Source organism: Cryptotermes secundus, unplaced genomic scaffold (genome assembly GCF_002891405.2).
Source record: "Cryptotermes secundus unplaced genomic scaffold, Csec_1.0 scaffold429, whole genome shotgun sequence".
NCBI classification, from domain to species: domain Eukaryota; kingdom Metazoa; phylum Arthropoda; class Insecta; order Blattodea; family Kalotermitidae; genus Cryptotermes; species Cryptotermes secundus.
The window spans coordinates 1557190-1577166 of NW_019725845.1; the positions used below are offsets into that span (position 1 = coordinate 1557190).

At 42.1% G+C, this 19977-nt stretch overlaps 1 long non-coding RNA gene across 2 annotated transcripts in view; it reads right to left on the reverse strand.

Moving 5' to 3' along the window:
- Positions 1–10804: 10804 nt before the first annotated feature.
- The window catches only part of LOC111863702, a 22361-nt gene continuing 13188 nt past the window's right edge, over positions 10805–19977 (reverse strand). For both annotated transcript variants that reach the window (XR_002842651.2, XR_002842652.2), the window contains exon 4: positions 10805–10894. This is a non-coding gene — a long non-coding RNA (uncharacterized LOC111863702). The remainder of the gene's footprint in view (positions 10895–19977) is intronic.

Genomic DNA, 19977 nt, shown 5'->3' on the forward strand with positions numbered 1-19977 from the left:
ATTGGTGGAATGAAGATTTGCAGGGGAAACCGAAGTACTCGGAGAAAACCTGCCCCAGCGCCACTTTGTCCACCACAAATCCCACTTGACCAGACCCGGGATCGAACCCGGGCCGCCGCGGTGCGACGCCAGCGACTAACCGCTTGAGCTATGGCGCGGCCCTTTCGATCTGTTACTGCAAGTCCTAAAGACTGTTCCTACGTTGTTGTTTCGAAGACTTTATTAATTGTATTTGCATTATGAATCTGGCCGTATTCTGTTGACGAGTCTCGAACTCAGTATAGTAGAGTATACGTAATTAATTTTGTTTTACTCCTCCTTTTCCTTGTCACAATCAAGCAAGACCGCCTTTTCTCTCAAGGCTGCGTCTAGAGCCGTCCTTGCCCATGGCGACTGATGCAGACGCAAAGTAACGGTACAGTACTGCAAGCCGTGAGCGGAGAGATTCCTTCAAGGGCGACGGACTGGCTAAATGCCGGTAGCGGTTTTCTGTGTTACGATTTCGTATTCAGAGCCCCGCTAAGATGTTACTTACTTCTTTATATTAGAGGTCCAGCACAGAGCCGCGGATTCGAACAGCTGGACTGACGACAAGCAAGATTTATGTGAGATCCGAGTTTCTCACGGTGATCACTCTGAAGATTGCTGTTAGATTAAATATCGAGAAGGCCGTGCCATAGCTCAAGCGGTTAGTCGCTGGCTTCTCACCGCGTTGGCCCGGGTTCGATCCCGGGTATGGTCAAGTGGGATTTGTGGTGGAGAAAGTGGCGTTGGGGTAGGTTTTCTCCCGAGTATTTCGGTTTCCCTTACCAATTCTCATTACACCGACTGCTCCACACTCATCATCTATCATCGGGGGCTTGTACATAGGCCAAGTGGACTCAGTTTCACCCCACCCCAAGAAACTGGACTGTGCAGGTTCTACTTGGCAAATGCACTCTCGCAAACACTATTTCTGGAGCCAGTGCTAGACTAGTACTCTCAGTTCGAATCCTATACTCTCTTTTCCAAATGTCATCATACACTGTAAACTTTCGTAAAGAATTATTTAAAGTTTTTCTTTTTTTGCCGCCACGAAAAACCTGGATTTGATTATTGTATAATAAAACGGTTCCGGTCACATGAGAGCAAGCAGCTTATTACAGCGATCACACTACACGTTTCGGTCTCTTTTACCATCATCAAGTGTGTATGAATAAGAATAATAAGTATATTACGTTTATCTTGAATCATACAATCAAAATTGATCCATTTGTCAACGCCATAGATTACAAGTTGTGTATATGTTCAGGGGTGAATATACAAAATATTTCCAATGTTACAAAATTATTAAAATTATAAAATATATATAAGAAAATGTAGATACATAGCACACGTTATATCTATGGGCCTCATGGATTCAAGCAACCTTGATAATCAAATGAGTGAAGACCGTACATCTGCACAGACGCTAATAGTACGGAGCGTGATGTGTAGGACTGGAGATAATGGGCTGGTAAGGATACAGCCACTTGGTCAAATCCTGTGTTAAGGCACCGCCAGTAATGCGCCTCTGTAAATTATGTTTTCGGAATATTCAGCGAAATAATTTTCTTGGCATACTGCTGGATCCCACCAAGAGCTCTATAAAGTTTATAACAGCGTTCTAAATAATTTATAAAAACATAAAATATCTATTAAAATTTTCGTCCGAAAATGTACGTCACTTGTGCATATTCTGCGTTAATTTTTTTGACGAATTCATTTCTTTTCAGAACATATTGGTCTGATTCAATGTATGTTATGTCTATTGAAGATAAATCTTCGGTTCATATATCCTCTGGCCTCTAACCTATATGAATCCTTAACGTTTTAATAGAACGGGCTGAAATTTGAGGGGTTTATGCATGATTTTTAGCACTGACTGAAGACCATTACGATGCAGAATTAAAAATCATAAATTAACATGTGCTGTTAGCCTTAATATACCTCAATGTATTGTCGTGTATAGACCCGTTATTAAGAGGTGACTCTGTAAACTGCAGCCGTTGCTAGGTAACGCCCTCATATACGCACGCACAAATAGATCAACAGGGTTACACAACCCGTTTCTAAGCAAAGGCTTAGTAAACATGTTCCTGCGGAAACGAACACGCTCACAATAGAAGAACGATGTTTTCGATGTGGTACGCGCAGGGGAGTTATCTTGAAGGCAATTAAGTTGAACAATTCAGTTGAGTGAAGTGAAGTGAAGTGAAGTGAAGTGAAGTGAAGTAGTTGGCTGGTGAATGAGAGAGTTCAGTTATGGGATATTCGCCGGAGAGTAAGGACGTGAGAGCGGGAAGCTGAAGAATCTCCACTGTTAGAAGCCGTTGCTACGGAACAGCTGCTGAAGACACAGCAATCTGAAAATAGTCTTAGCGTGTGCTGTGGTGACTTGTAAAGATTGGAGATCAAAAATCGCGCTATAATTACCTGTATTTTCGAGTGGTACATACAAGTTGTCAATAAATCCAACATCCAACACATACCCCGTCTATAGTCACGACCCTAAATCGTGACAGTGTATTAAACAATTCGATCGATGTTAAAATTGGCAGGAAAATAAATATCTTAAAAATATAAACATCAGCAACCAAATATTTCATATCATAGGTACTAAATTACACAGAAGTTTTTAAGTAGGCATTACAATTGCCAATTCTTAGAAACCGGCACAATGTCAACAACAACCCCCGCTACCCGCTGCGACTGAGTCTGCCATTACTTAGCCCGTAAATGTCCCATTGTGTCAGTCCCGGACTATATGCAAGAGAAACGAAGCACCTGACCCAATGAGAGATGTCAGGTGAAACCGAAGTACTCAGAGAAAACCTGCCCCAGTGAGACATTGTCCACCATAAATCCCACATAAACTGACTTGGGATCGAAGCAGGGCTATTGAGAAGACAAATGGCATAAACTCGTATATGAATATTTTGGCAAGTCTGATCATATCCATCTCCAATACGCGCTTTCTCAGTTTAAGGCGAAGCATAACACGCCCAAAACCTACATCTGTTTCTGTGTTCGAGTTGCCACACATTTAACATGTCAAAGTTGACCTCCTTATTTGTGGTGATGATTTATTTATAACACCCAAGGTCTGAGAAGAAAGGTACACATGAATTAAACAGCAAATACAGCCAAGGCTAGTCTGAGAAGGTAGAATGTTTCAGTTCCTCTTTCACGCCATGAACTTGGAACAAAAAGCGTTGTTCTTCGGTCTTAGTACGAAGTGCTTCTTCCTGCTTCTTCATGTTTCATCACAGAAACGACTTAATTTTGTGTAGGAGAGGGGTTGTACTAAATTTTGTTGCATGTCCCCTCTCTCATTTTGTTTGGGAGATGGGGCTGCACTAAATTTTGTTGCATGTATCCCCTCTCTTATTTTGTGTAGGAGAGGGGGCTGTACTAAATTTTGTTGCATCTCTCCCCTCTCTCATTTTGTGTAATAGAGGGGGCTGAACTAAATTTTGTTGCATCTCTCCCCTCTCTCATTTTGTGTAGGAGAGGGGGCTGTACTAAATTTTGTTGCATGTCTCCCCTCTTTCATTTTGTCTAGGAGAGGGGCCTGTACTAAATTTTGTTGCATCTCTCCCCTCTCTCATTTTGTTTGGGTGATGGGGCTGCACTAAATTTTGTTGCATGTCTCCCCTCTCTCATTTTGTGTAGGAGAGGGGCCTGTACTACATTTTGTTGCATGCCTCCCCTCTTTCATTTTGTGTAGGAGAGGGGGCTGTACTAAATTTTGTTGCATCTCTCCCCTCACTCATTTTATGTAGGAGAGGGGGCTGTACTAAATTTTGTTGCATCTCTCCCCTCACTCATTTTATGTAGGAGAGGGGGCTGTACTAAATTTTGTTGCATGTCTCCCCTCTCTCATTTTACACAAAACTCATATTAATTTGTGGGAAATTGGTTCTCATACCGCTAACTATGAAGATATATTACTGAATATGACACCGAACAGTCTGATAGAAAGTCAGTGATTTAACGGAGCATCGTACTGCCTCTTTCTTCAGGGTCGTTAAGTAAGCCCAACAAGCAAACAAAAGGTAGCTTGCACTACTTATCTGGTGACATCCCAGAAGAGAGTAAAGAGTTAAGTAAAAATTGTCCCCGTGCTTAATTAATTAATCTAATTAAAACTACGCCATGAAGATATACGGGGGAGCGGAGTTATAGCACCATTATTTTCTACCTCGGCAATAGATGAAAATGAATGGTAAAGTTTACGCTCCGGCCGCTTCACCCCTGGGGAAAGAGCCATGGTGTCCACTGGATATAAGGCAAGGTGGATCCAGAGCTGGGCTGGACGCTGCGAATAAGTACACACTTCAAGTTAATTTCCACGGAAACTGCTAGTAATACTGTGTAGGATTCAAGGTTCTGACAGCGATAGTTATGATGAGTTAGTTCTGCGTTCCTGAATATATATCCATCTAGTCCTGTGAAAGTCAACGGTTCAGAGGAATATGTCGCCTCCATCTTCAGGGTAAGGAGCTTCCCGAGAAGTAGGTATCATATAGGCTGTATACCTCAAGGAACAGGATTTCCAAATACAATATTCGCACAAAAATACTTTCTTTATCGAGTGGAATACCGGGGCCCATCCACCTTCCTAACCAATGAGTACAGGAGGGAAAGCGACCACAATGTGAAACTGTCTCCTATACAGGTTTTCTTACCGTGGTGCTTAATTAAGCACAGGCTCGCCTATTTCTTTAAGTGGAATCAATCTATGGTTCTACAACTGTTGTGGACCTTGGCCGCTTTTTCAGTTTCTTAATCTATACAGAGTGGGTAGGACTCCTTGGACGGGAGATCAGCCCGTGCCAAGGCCGCTACCTACACACAGAACAACACAAAGAGAATAAACGCATACCGAAATTAATGCCTTAAGTTGGATTCGAACCCACGATCCCAATGTTCGAGCGGGCGAAAACGGTTTATGCCTCAGACCGCGCGGCCTCTGTGATAGGCCTTTCAGTGGAACACCTGTCATAAATCATGTTATGCAGCTCTTGAGTTCTGTGTAAATTGAAGCATTTGTAAACTCTTTACAACCAAGTTGTTACTGTATGTCCCACCTACTTAAACGTAATAAAACTCTGCATTCTGCCCACAGAATACACTTGTGCGTTCGGTATGGTTGTTTCCCTAAGCAGCTTTATTAACTGCCTGCTCTTTGTAACGGAGACGGAATTTGTTTCCTGTGAGTCACGACCTTAATGTTTATACGATATTTAGAAGAAATTCAGTCTTTAAAGGTGTGATATCAGTATTAAGGGACCAAGGATAGTTAAGATCGAAGTGAACGGATAAGTTCATGGAGGTAGGCCTAGGCCCACCGGTGCTGTAGTGCCAAGGAAAAAAAAAAGGATGGTTAAGATGATCAAGTAATAGACTACAGGTTGGACTACCATTTCAATTCTGGCAGTTGTAAATATTTCCTCTGCACTATCATGTGTAGACCGGCTCTGAGGGCCATCCGGCCTCCTATCAGATATGTACACAGGGCTCTTTACATAGGCAAAAGGGCCGAATGATCAATCTGATCACTAAATTTCATCCACGGCCGAGAATACCAAAGTTTGGAACTTTACTGTCACTTCCACAGGAAATGATGTTTAAGTGTGACAATTTTACGTATGTCTGCTTGCTATGAGTGATAGATGTAATCCTTAATATCTTAACAGTTGGAATATATACTGTAACTAATTTTACGACAATTTTATTTTTGTCTGCTTGTATGAGTGTAGGGATGGAGTTCGGCTGTATGAATTTGTCTCATTCTTGTTTCGAAGGAGAACCTGCAGCTAACAACAATCTTGCGTCATTTAGGTCGAAGAAAGAGAGGAAAAGGGAACCCGGTGCTTGGGGGGTATGATTGAGCCCGGCTGTCGCTGGAGAACATAAACACAAAGGTTCGAGTTTGGACTCAAGGCTGACGAACTTGCTCTGTGAAAAATTGTCAACAAATCCAAAGAAGTGAAACCCAAAAGCAATCTGGAAGAATCTTATAAGGAATGCTACGGCTCAAAGAGGGCTGTTTTGCCAGTGATGATGATCATAATAAATTGTTACTGACTTAAAATAATTCGTGAATACATTATCTTTAGGCACAGATTTTCATATAAAATGCTTCACTCCCCCCGGAATCCACGAAATTATGAAGAGGACACCTTACACGTTCAAGACTGGAACTCAAATATGTATCATTGCATGAAAATCCAAGTTCAAGTCCAAGTCACATTGCGACTGACGGTCAGTCAGTAAATCTTGGTGTCGAGCCCCATCTAGGGCTCATGATCAGATATTATTACTATTTTGCATTTACGGTCTTGTTTTTGTGGGGCGTCCTCTCTGACGAGAGGACGGGTCTGCCTTTTGTATATGCTGCTGGCCCTTGCCAGTGTAGTCTTTCTCGGGTCTTAATCCCTTGGGACTTGCGACCTTATTTTACTGTCTCAGATTTGAGACTTCCCTTCTCGTCGCCTCCTACGACTCGTAGGGTCACGATGGAGGTATTCGACCCCGCCTCCACACGGGCAATCCTGACTTCTTAGTCCAAGTCTAAGTCTAAGTCACATAGCGACCGACGGCCTGTCAGTCAGTAAGTCTTAGTGTCGAGCCCCATCTGGGGCTCATGACCAGATATTTATTACTGTTTGGCATTTACGGTCTTGTTTTTGTGGGGCGCCCTCGCTGACGAGAGGACGGGTCTGCCATTTGTATATGCCGCTGGCCCTTGCCAGTGCAGTCTTTCTCGGGTCTGAGCCCCTTCCAAGTCCAAGTCACATTGCGACTGACAGTCCATCAGTCCATCAGTCTGTCTGTCTTGGTGTCGAGCCCCGGACCAGATTTTTTTTTCTTATATGAAAGTTACTGTCCTGCTCTCTCTAAGCCCCTTGACATTTTACAAATGTTATATAGCCTCGTCACGGACCGCACAGAAAACACAACTTCAAACAGTTACTCCATTGTTACGTGTTACACAGCCGTTACTTAGCAATGGCTGTTTGTGTGGCTCCACAATTCTTGATTTGAGCAAATATGCCGCAATATTTTCGTTTTTATCTAAACTAACGTTTGTTAGTAAAGTATCCCTGGGCTTAATTACTTAAGCACCACGCCATGGAAACGTGTGGGGAGCGGAGGTATAGCTCCGTCGTTCTTGACCTCAACACTAGACGGAGGTGAGTGGTCAGTTTCGTGACCCTATCCACTTTGCGGATAGGACGGAGCCCCGGGTACCCATTGTACCCATTGCTGACGGGCCCGAGAACGGTTCTGGTCGTTATGGACAAGAGATAATCTCTTACCCTTCTCGGGAATCGAACCCTGACTCCTCGGTCATTCAGTCCGTAACCTAGTCGTTACTCTGATTGTACAAATGGCTATTTTTCTATACCCTAATCTCTCATTCATTATTTCTTATATGAATGAATGTGTAAGGGGTGGGCCTTCTCGGCCCTTGCACCGCGACCTACAGTGGCCTATTGTGCTTTTATTTCTTATATAGTCACATTGCTCTTAAATTTCTCATTTCATCACAGTTCAACAAAATATGCACAGTCTCTTCATTTCCTTGACATGGGAGATACATTCTGTTCTCTGCTCCACGACAGTTGCGGGTTCCTACCGAAGTCATTTCGTTACAAACGAATTTTAACCTTATTTCACCCAGCCGCACGCCTCTTCCGGGCTGTGTTTCGCAAGTAGCCTGCAACGTAATGGTCACACATGTATTCACTCCATCATATAAGGCATCTCTTTCCTGATATTGGATTTTCTATTAATACAAAGTTTATTTACGGACTGGAACCCGTCTGGCGAAAAGCAATTAATCTGAGCAAGAGTTTACCGCTGGAAGTAACATCAAACACGTTAAAGAAGAACACGAATGTCACCGACTCCGAGACACAGCACTTCCAAACTGCAGCCGCAATGCAATGGCCAGGAATTCTATTAATCTTCTAATATCCTACAGTTTAAACCAAGTAAAAGTGCATTTCCATGATCATGTTGGCTTATCAAAAAAGTCTAATGAAGACAGAAAGCAGACGTTAGAAGATAATGAAATGCGATTTGATTCGTTTCATTCTGGTCCGTCACACTAACAATATCATGAAACGTTTCGTCTAGTGTGACGGGTGAAGATTTTTCTTATTTCAGTTATTTATGCCCCGTTATAATTAAATGGATCTGCATTCGACGTAAATAATAGAGAATAAAGTATGAAGGACAGTGGACATACCACTTACACAGAATGAAGCTTCTTTGGTTTTTCATAGGCTCTGTTCCAGTTGCAAGAGTTTGTGTAGAAGTGAATGTGAAAATGACGCGAAAGCGCATTGAAAAGCGAAAGCTGATTTTAAGTACAATACGATTCTAAATTTCTGTCGGGCTTCCATGATCTATAATTTTCAAACCGCAAACTATAAAATAAAACTGCATATGTTGCAGACTGTGCAGAACTGAAGGGTTTCGCTCTCTGGCAGAGGTGGTGGGGCTGCGAAAATGTACGTATTATTTTCTGGTGTTGCCTTATCACAGCGTTTGAAAACCCCTGCCTTACCTTGTTTAGCATATAATTTAAGTGAACGTATGTTTTCCAGAAATCATCCAACATAAACATTACACAAATTAACATGTTCTCTATGCCCTGACATTTATTTCTATCCTCTCATCACCAACTTTCTACTCCTTCTTTCGAAAAACAATCAATTTTAGTGTCATCCTGAATATTTCGGAGGCCCTTTGAATTGTAAGTCCTTTTCCATATTTGGTGACGCATGCAGCCCGAAACTGCAATTGCAACTAGGGTACCATACACGTGTTCGCATTTATACTATAATTGTTACTAAAACGGTTGGCTTCAGAATGAGGAACTGTAAGCAGCAAGTGACTTGATGCTTCCCGCCCACATTAGAGATGACGTAATTCTATTTGCAAGGCAGCGCACACGAGGAAGGCGGAGTTTCACTTATTTCGCGAAATATTGGCCAAGCACTTCTTCAGGAGTCGTCACCGATATACCCCACAGCATGCAACACCAATTTGACGTGAAGTCAGAACCTGTGGCGTGACGAAAATAAAGAATATTGCAGTCTTCTAGGATATGACGCCAGATACTTTGGTAGACAGGTACCAATGTTTCAGTGGGACCTGCTGCCCCCGTCTTCATTGTTAGAAGACCGCCATCTTGATATTCGCCGAAGTGAGGATATCAGATCTCACTTGAATCAATTTCATAGAAAACCGTTCGAAATGCATCATACAAAGAGCTGGAGTTTGAGAATATTCACTAAGCAAAAATAATTGGATTAAGAGAACTGGGTTAACAGAAAAAGTATAAAATTATATAATAAAGAGCTCCTGGTCTTGCACTCACTGTACTAATACTGGGGACAACATGGACAAGCAGCATTCATAAGAGAAACAAAGCACCCAAGCAACATTTTCCTTCGAACTCTCAAGACAGAAAGAAACGACTAAGAGACGTCGGCGTCGATGAAATGATAATGTTTATTTATTCCATCTGAGAGAAGCAGGCTGTGAAAATCTGATTTGGTTCAGAATAGGACAAAATTAAATGACTTCATTTTATTCTGCACCCACGAAATCCTTGTCGGATGTTCTAACCCTTTGAAGACTGAAATTTATCTAATCAAGTTTGGCAAATTTGTACTTCCTAATGTAGCATACAACATTTCCAGCGGTGTTCGTTGTGATTTATTAAGGTTATTTTCGGTTGGTTCATAAATGAAATTTCAGCAGAATACAAAATGAAACGGTTTAAGGGAGATACATGAAAACGATCAATTTATAGTATCGTGTAAAGTAGGATTTGTAATTGGTTAATATGGTTAAATACCGAAATGAGCAAGTAAAGTTATGCCTATACCTCTCGTATCGAATTTTACTTAAATTTGTTGAATAGTTTGGGTTATAATCTGTGTCAACAGGTTCGGCCGTGCCGTAGTTCAAGCGGCTAGTCTCCGGCTTCCCACTGCGGCGGCCTGGGTTCGATCCCGGTTCTGGTCAAGTGGGATTTGTGGTGGACAAAGTGGCGCTGGGGCGTGTTTTCTCCGATTACTTCGGTTTCCCCTGCCAATCTTCATTCCACCAAATTCTCCATCATCATAATCACCCGGGACAGGCTACAATTACCCAGTTGGACTCCACCCCCCACTAAGAGAAATGTGAACAGGTTCACTTGTACCCTTATGTAAACAAGGCTTCGTTATGAATCAGTTTGTCTGAGACTGTCTAGTGAAAGTTTGCCATGTCGAAGTTTCAAGTAATCCGTGCAACTGTTTATGCGCTTATGCTAGATCACAGATGGACGGACAGACAGTCCTATATGCCATGGACGATATTTTATCACATTATAAAACACGCTACTGATGGAATTCTTTTCCAGTTTAGTCACTTTTAAACACTGTGCCTTAAGACATTCTCTCCTGGCCAGTTGGTCAACAAAACCACTGAGAACGTGCCATGTGAATCATGATTCTCACACTAATGTTGTCAAATGGCTCCCTCCTCTAGGCGAATTTGCGAGCCTATCTCAATTTAAGAGATAAGGACGGCATGCTATGTGGGTTACAGTGATTCAGGACATTTCGACTGCCGTGTTACAACACATTTGGATCTTCTTTGTCTTAAAGAGGGACGTGAAGGCTTTCCGTGAATCATGACAGACATATTTCACTCTTACTGTGGTACAAACTGTATTGAAATTTTATGTCACATTTGTAACTATTTTATTTGGTGTAATTCAAGATTAATGAAGAACAAATCTGGAAAATAGCTACTTGCTCTTCAGTGCGGAATATTCTTGTTTATGCTTACATCATCCAAAAATCTGAAACTTAAAATACACTAAATTTTACTTCTTACTTTATGTGGGTATGAAACTTGGTCTTCTGAGGTAAGAATATAAACTGAAAGAATACGAAAACAGGGTCCTCAGGAGAATATCTGGATTCAAGAAAGATAACGTAACAGGTTGGAGAAAATAAGTAAAGTGAAAGCTCAAAATTTTTACTCAACACGTGATAACCTTAGGGTGATTTAATTAAGGCTGAGTTGAGAGGAAAGCATCGCATTCACGAGAAAAGCATAAATCTTCTTCAGGAAACCCTAGAATACTTATAACGTGGGAGGAGAAGGTTTAATATGCGAATGGATCTTAGAGAAGCATGATGTGGAGCGGTATGACATGGATTCAATTGCCTCAAGAGAGAAGCTCTGGAGATGAACTTTTGGGGAGACACACATGAATCTTTACCAGTAACCTTGAGAGCGACGCTAGCGGGAGCAAAAACACCTGGTAGGGCCACCCATGCTAGTAAAGTTACTGGATAGGGGCCAGACGAAGAGAAGTGTCCGGTCCTCAAGTTTGGGGGTTGTGCGGTGGGCTGGCAACCTCACCACATAAAAGTCTTCGTGGAAGCCAAATCTGAGGAGCCGCACCAGGCCTTGAGATCTAATGCTTGACGTAGAAGAAGAAGAAGGGAATATGGTCGCTGAGGATTCATGAATTGCGAAATGTACGAGTAGTACGTGCGCTATCTTTTGGGGCATGACGCAGTGCAGCCGCTGATATTCTGGAGAAACATGCGGCCTCAGTCTGCTTGCTATCTCCTTCATGGTGGTGTCTTCATTAGCTTATTCCCCAAATTTGAGTATGGAGGAGAAGCGTTCCTCCGAAACGTCGACTGACTTTAAACGGACTACACGGTGTTATACCCCATGACATGGAATTCCTCATAAACACCGCTAAGGTAAAGGTAAAGTTGTCCCTGTGCTTAACTAATTAAGCACTACGCCATTAGGGCGTATGGGGGAGTGGATGTATAGATCCACATTTCTTGACCTCAGCACTAGCTGGAGGTGAGCATTCAGCTTCACGCCCCGGCAGCTTTACCCCCGGGGAAAGAGCCCCAGTACAACTTGGATAGGAGGTTGGGTGGAACCCAGAGCCGGTTTGGACGACATTGAGAACATTCTTGACCCTACCGGGACTCGAACTCCGACCCGTCGGTCGTCCAGCCCGTAGCCAGTCGCTATACCGACTGCGCTATCCGCTATGAGAACCTCAAATCCTACAAATGAATTTAGTGACTACCTGATCCAACATTTTTTAGTTGTCCATTTAACGACGCCGTCTGTATCGAGACTATTGAGCCAACTATTAACTTTACAGAATAAATTCTATGCACTGGAGTCGCATGAGACGTTAGAACGTTGATGGCCGATAATTGTAACGTAGCGCTGCACAACTGTGGCCTGGGGCGACATGTCACTGACGAAGTGAAGAACTTGACGCTGTGAGAAACACTCATGCAGCTCCTACTCTTCTCAGCCCTTCCTGATATCTCGAACACCCATAACTGAGATCACCATAAATCATAGAAAATCCTGCATATGCAATTACATATCCAATTTTGTTGCTTATAGACTAATTTGGGTCTAAGCAGGATGAAGTGAATAGGCGATACAGGGGCACTACATAAAGATGGAGGAGGCGCGATTCGGTTTTTGGCTGCAGCAAAAGAATTTGTCTTCTATATAGTGTCCAGACCGGCCCTGGGGCTCACCCAACCTCCTGTACAAAGCGTACCAGCTGCTGTTTCCTGGGGCTAAGGTGACAGTCGTGAAACTGACCTTTAACATCTACTGCCGAGTTCAAGAATGGTGAAACTATACCTCCACTCCCCCATATGCCTTAATGCCGTGATAATTAAGGGCAGGGATAACTTTATTTTTTATATGATGGTAAACTTCGTGATCGCCGGTCACGGTAGCCGAGCGGTCTAAGGTATGTACTGTCTTCGCTCGCTTGGAAACCGGGATCGTGGGTTCGAATCCCACTCAGGGCATGGATGTTTAGTTTGTGTGTGTGCGTTTTTCTGTGTTTTGTACAGGTAGAGGCCTTGCGACGAGCTGATCACCCGCCCAAGATGTCCTACCGAATGTGTAAGATCTAGAAAAACCGAAGTGAACGGAGAAGTTCATGGAGGTAGGCATAGGCCTACTGCGGCTGTAGTGCCAAGGAAAAAAAAAAGTTTGTGATCTGTACACAGAATTTTGTAACGTTCTGACACTGTAATCAGAAACAGATATGACATAATCGCCCACACAGAAGGAATACACAGTACACCCTAAGGTAAGAAACCAAATCACGGCAACATACCCAAGAAGATAAGTGAGCACAAACTAAAAACTGACAGCATTGTCGTCAATAGCTTCTATAGTTATAGTGTAACAGCGAAACCCTGGCGAAAAACAACATGCAACGAGGGAAATAAACACAAGAAACGACATAGAATTTTATATTCAAAGTAAAGGAACTTTAAATTTTGAAAAAATTTTCAATTAGAAAAATTCTTACAACTTTCGTGACATTTGCGGTTATTGCGCGGCTCTGATGAGTAGTACTAATATGGATCCTTATTAGGTCAGTTCAATAACTGTGAAGATGGTCCCATATGCGGATCGAAACATGTAGCAACTGCCAAAGTTCGTTTGGTTTATTTTTATTTTTGTGTTGACGGCGCTACCAGATTTTCTGAGAAGTAGTGGGTCTGGAACGGGGTCCACTCAGCCTCCTGAGTATAATTGAGGAGCCATTTAAAGGAAATAGCGGCTCCGGTCTAGAAAACATAGATTAACGGCCATGGGAATCCGTTGCGCTGACCACATGACACCCTCTATCCGCAAAAGTTGGCACTAACTTCGCTTACAAGCGGCGGTTTATCGGTCGGTATAGTTCCCTTGCAGATTAGAGGCCCTGCAGTTTTTTTTTGTGTTGATGGCCAAATTCCACCAATAATTTTGTGAGACAGAGAACTGAAACCTAGGAGGGTGTTGTGAACACAGGTAAAGTGGTAAAGTAAGAGGAAAGAAATGCACAAAATTTTTTATAGGCAAACCCCTTCAAAAGCTGCCAGTTGGAAATTTAGTATGAGGTGAGAGGAAACGTCTGTGCCGTATAATTAATTTTGTTAATTTGTATTCACTTACATTCGCGCCTCTCTTCATATAAAGCAACCAACATAGATACTTACTCACGGAGCTGAGCCCTTATTGAGGAGCCGCCAATTCTGCTGCTACTCAAGAATTTCCCAGGATTCTATGGAACCCGAAGGTTCAATACCGTGTTCGCAAGACCCCTCCACTGGTCCCTATCCTGAGCCACATCAATCCAATCCACACCATCCCATCCTATCTCTCTAAGATCCATTTTAATATTGTCCACCCACCTAAGCCTTGGTCTTGCCAGTGGTTTCTTTCCTTCTGGCTTTCCCACCAATATCTTATACGCATTCCTCGTCTCCCCCATTCGTGTTTCATGCCCTGCCCATCTCATCCTCCTTGACTTGATCAAACCCACACACTACTAACTACTACATTTGCACAGTTTTACGTGTATTTGTTTTAGTTTGGGTGTCGTATATTTTGCATCTCAGTACACGTCATATTTCACATGCACGCATACTCACATGCACGTGTGCAGACACAAGACTCGGCACATGTTAAAATCGTAATATGCAATGCAGTATGTAAGTACGAAGTAAAAATAATTCAAATTGACCTTGATTTGTAATTTCTATGTATGCGTTACGTCTGCCCATCCTACAATCATGCATAGACTCTGACGTAATTAATGGTTCCAGCATGGCGTTCGTGTGGATGCTTAAACAAAACAGGTATTATATAAACTTCTAAGTAAAGCATTTAGTTTTACGGGAGAGAAATTTGTACCAAGAAAGCACTTCATTTGGCGTCGGTTGTAAAAGAAAAAGCCGTAACAAGAAAGAATGAATGCAGCTTTCGCAGGATTGTGCCAAATATTGAAGCCACGCTACTTGCTGACTGCGCCCTGTGAAACGGGAGCTTTCAATTTATTTCTGGGAAAATAAACGAGACATGAGGGTCCATGGTTTCTCGGAAAAGAACACATCTCGGTATTCCGTGGAAATGTAATGACGCAGACTTCTCGTCTTTCTGCGACGTAACGGCAAGGATGAAAGTGAGTCCACGCGGTCGCCCTTCTCATCAGAATTATGCGACATTATGCGCAGTTTATCGTAAGGGCAAGAAATTCCGGCCACGAAGATCTAAACCACGTGTTTATTAGCCGCCATCTTAGAAATAAACTTTGAAAACACACACACATATACTTTAACACTAACCACGTACATCAGAAGCGGAAAAATTTCATCGAAATAATGGAATTTACAGGAAAGGGGAAAAAGTCCNTATATTTTAATTTTCTAACTTCTCAATGATAGGTTTGATTTATGTTGATGGCTTAATTATTATAATTATTATTGTTGTTTCTAATATTTATATTTTACATTTCTCTATTCTCAATAGCAACTTAGATTTATGTTAATCAAATCATTATTATTTTGTTTGTGTTTTGCTTAGTTTTCTACATGAATGTCTCTTTGCTCGAGTGCTTACATTTAATTAGTCTTTGATTTTGTGTTGTGTTTGTCCACAATATAATTACTTGTATCTACACTGTGTCGTGTCTGTAATTGGGCCTTGTAGCTGTTAACTCGGCACATAAATAAAAAGGAATTGAATTATTATTAAAAACAAAGTTAGTTATATGGCGTGTACGTGTACCGACCAAATCAACGAGAGGCCTTCAGAATTTAATGTTCGCTACTGCCACATGTGGCTCTGCGGAAAATTTTGTCTACAGATGCACTGATACTTTAAACAGACAGTAAAAATAAATAAAGGTATCCCTGCAACAGGCCGTGGAGGCCCACAGGGTTGTGAGAGGTCGAGGCGCCCACATTTTCTAGACAATCGGCTCACAGATGGCGGTGAGATCAGCCTTACGCGCCGGCCGCACTTTCCTCTGTTAGAGGCTGAGTCGACCCCAGGGTTGAAACGATTAGGTCAATTGAAAAAAAAAATTCAATGCCCTCATCGGGAAATGAACCTGGAACCTTCCTGCTTGTAGCATAGTGGCTCCACCAGCTACGCTACCGCATGTCCCTTTCAACAGATAGTTCATGTCGGTAATTGATATTACTAAATCTGATAATAACACGAGTAATAATATTGTACCGTGTACAGCTAGGCAACGGCTCGGTAAACACATTTCCTAGGTTACGCATTCAACAGACGGACCCGTTGCTAGGTAAACATTGTTCCCGCGGCAACGGATTTGGGAAAAAGGCATGTCTATGCTAACGACTTCTTGAAATAGAAAACGTACTACTGAAACCCTTGAAGGCGCCGATCTCTACTCGGCTCTCCCGAAGCTATGAGGGAGGTCAAACCAGACAAGAGAGATACTCCCGTGTGGAGGAGGGGTCGAATAGCTCCACCGTAACCCTGAGAGTCGTAGGAGGCAACGAAAAGGGAAGTCTCGAATCTGAGACAGTAAAATATGGTCGCGAGTCCCACGAGACTCGGACCCGAGAAAGATTGCGCTGGCGGCGGTCAGCAGTATTTGTAAACGATAGAACCCGTCCTCTCGTCAGAGAGAGCGCCCCACATCAACAAACACGAAACTGTCTCACAGCAATAAAAATCTGGTCGTTAGCCCCAGATGGGTACTTTATTCCAAGAGAGACTGACCGTCGGTCAAACATAAGACTCAGACGGAAGACTCGGGAGACAGAGAGAAGCAGAATATTCAGCCCTGTCCCTGGGAGATATCCCTCTAGGTTGGGGGAGTCTCGAATCTGAGACAGTAAAATGTGGTCATGAGTCCCGCGGGACTCGGACCTGTGAATGACTGCACTGGCAAAGACCAGGAGCAATTGTAAATGACAGACCCATCCTCTCGTGAGAGAGCATGTTACACAAGGGCTATAACCGCAAGCGTTCAGTTAGAAAAACGTAATTCTGGCCGTGGGTCTCAAGGGATCTCTCGCCAAGATGAACTGATTGGCGGCAAACCGCCAATCGAAAAGTAAGTGTGACTGAATCTGACTCTGACTCTGACTCTGACTCAAGACATATAGAGCGATAGGCAGTCGAAGAGGATTCAGAAGGCAGCTGTTGAAGACCTTAGTTCATGTGTGTAAGTTAAAGAACACCGACAAATCCAATCATCCGATCTGGAACCCGTTATTTTCGTCACGTGTACCTCCCCCCCACACGTGACAATAGGTAAGGTTGTTTTTTTCTTTTGCTTAGACTCCGAATGCTATTTATGTCATTTAGTTTTTTGTTAATATATATTTTTATAATTCGCTTATTCGGGGGTGGGGTCCAAGTGGGTCCACTCGGCACGGTGGCCACTGACTGGCCTATTGTAGCCTGCCCCGGGTGATTATGATGATGGAGAATTTGGTGGAAAGAAAATTGGCAGCGGAAACAGAAGTACTGGGAGAAAACCCGCCCCAGCGCCACTTTGTCCACCACAAATCCCACTTGACCAGACCCGGGATCGAACCCGGGCCGCCGCTGTGGAAAGCCAGGGACTGACCGCTTGAGTTATGGCGCGGCCTAGTTAATATATTTTTTCGTAATTTCTCCTCTTCATTTTATGTTTGCACACATCTTCTGTATGAATGGATATTTTATTCCTTTTCGTAGCTGTAGTCAAGCACATTAGGAAGTGATTCTTGTTGTCACCCATGGTAGATGCGCTTCACTTGCTGATGTTTGCAGCGATGCTGACTTGTTTGGAAGCATTTTTTTCTTAATCTTATTCTATATTGATTCTTTCATTTTATTGACATTTTAATCGTATTCAATATTAATTTATGTATATACTATTTTTCTCACAGCAAAATGCCTGCCGAGATTGTAACTATTGAATTTTTATTATTATATAAATGACAAAATTTCTTTGCTTTTTTTTTTTTGTCTTTATTCTTGTGTTTCTCTTTATTAACGGCTTTGTTTGTGCTTATTTTATAATTGGAATTAGTGATACTGGGTAAGCACATAAATAAATAAATAAATAAATAAATTGTCAGTCATTTTTATACTTTATCCTTTCTTGCTTTCTATTTCCTTTTACTATAATTAAACAATACGCGTCTTTTTTATTTTTCATTTCAAAAATACGAGTTGAAATTGTTTCTCAAAATATGACACACCTTCGTTTTTAAATTTTTATGGAAGTTGAACTGCTTGTAGCACAGTCTTCCGACGTTCCAACTGCTTATTCGTATCGTCTGTGCTCGTACTGAAGATGAATGCCAGCTGGCAGTTCATCCTACAAACTTGTAACTACGTTTCTACGCAGAAAGCGAACATATCTACGTGCTACCTCCAACATGGCCGATTGATCATTTTCATATCATCATACCTGTCAAGGTGTAGGGCCGTTTGTTGACCCATTCAAGCCCCAGTTATCTAAACAGCCTCCACCTGGTGTTCCACACAGAACGTTCTTGTTCCAGCTGGTCTGTATCTCGTCATTGGTACGGACAGTCTGTCTCTGTTTCTGTCAACGTGGCAAGTCGAGTGTCTTTCTTTCGTCATTTCCATTCTCTTCTCTTATATATATATATATCTTCCTTTCTTCCTTCCACCTTTCCTGGATAAGGTTCTGGCCTGTTCTGAGCCAGAACTAATTAGAAAATGAAGAATATTTTAGTTTTCATATTTGGTAAGACTGCTTCTGTAGTCCACAATTTTGATGATTTTGATCAATGGAGAGCGGGGATTTAATTTTCCCTAATCACAAGTTTGTAAGCTTGAAAATCATGATCCAATCACCAAGACAACCAATCAGAATTTACCACTATTTCACGCGTCAAAGAATAGAGGGATGAAGCCATTTTTGTTGTCCGTAATAAAGTGTGAACAGAATTCAACGCAACAGCCTTATCGGGCGACCATTAAATTCGCTGTTTCCTCATATCAAGTGTTACACTCATATCGGACTCTTGCAGACCCCCCCTCCCCCAAGGATAGTATTAGGCATGAAGTGATTCAGACATGCCGTGACATTCAGAAGGTTAACCAAATGAGCGTATATAAGAACAAAACACCTTAGCGCGCAGTAAGGCTTGCAGTGTTGTTTCGAGTGTGAGAAAACAAACACGGAGCACATATAGAGCGTGATTAATAAATCTCAAAGAGCCAGCTTCAAGTTAGTCAACGCCTCGTGCAAGTCTGTCGTCGGCGGGATTCGAATTCCAGACCTAGCCATTCATGCACAGCAACACTGCAGATGGTATGCAGGGCCCTGCTTTCTACACGTCACTACTGAAACGCTTTGCACTTGGAAACTCCTTAGTTCGAATCTCGGCCTGAAGATTGAGAATTTTCATGAATTTTTTCTAGTCCCTTCACGATAACGCTAGCATATCGTCTCGAAACGGGCTAGCACCGTCTCATTCAACTTGCTTTCCAGTTGAGTATTCACAATCACTCACCAGTAGACCCTATATCGATAACATAAAGCTGAAGGAACATTGTTTAAATGCATGAATCTGTCAAAATCATTTTTCCCTATCATTCACTTTTATTTACATATTATAAGCATTGTCCCAAATAATTGGGAGTCACAGTAACAGATAAAGAATGCGATCACGAAGAAATTAAGAGCAGATTGAATTCGGGGAAGGCTTTCTGCCTTTCACTTCGGAATATTTTGTCTTTTCACCCCAAATCAATGCACGTGAGGATCAACATATATATATATTATATATGGACAAATACCGTCTTAAGTGCAACAATTTTATTGTAGTTTTTACTTCTTTTTCCTCCTCCACACTACATGTTTCGGCCCTAAATGGCCATCATCAGGTGTGTATCACTCACGTAACTGTTACACTGCTTGTTAAAAATGTAAAAATCCCAGTCTTTCTAATTGTATAAAATCTTTGTTAATCTACACGCGTCGATTTGATTTTTAAATTAGCACTTTTTAAACCTTAATTCAAGTTAAAATGTCTATAAGATCTTTGTTCTCTTTCTTTTTCAAATTAAAATTTTTCAGGGTACATG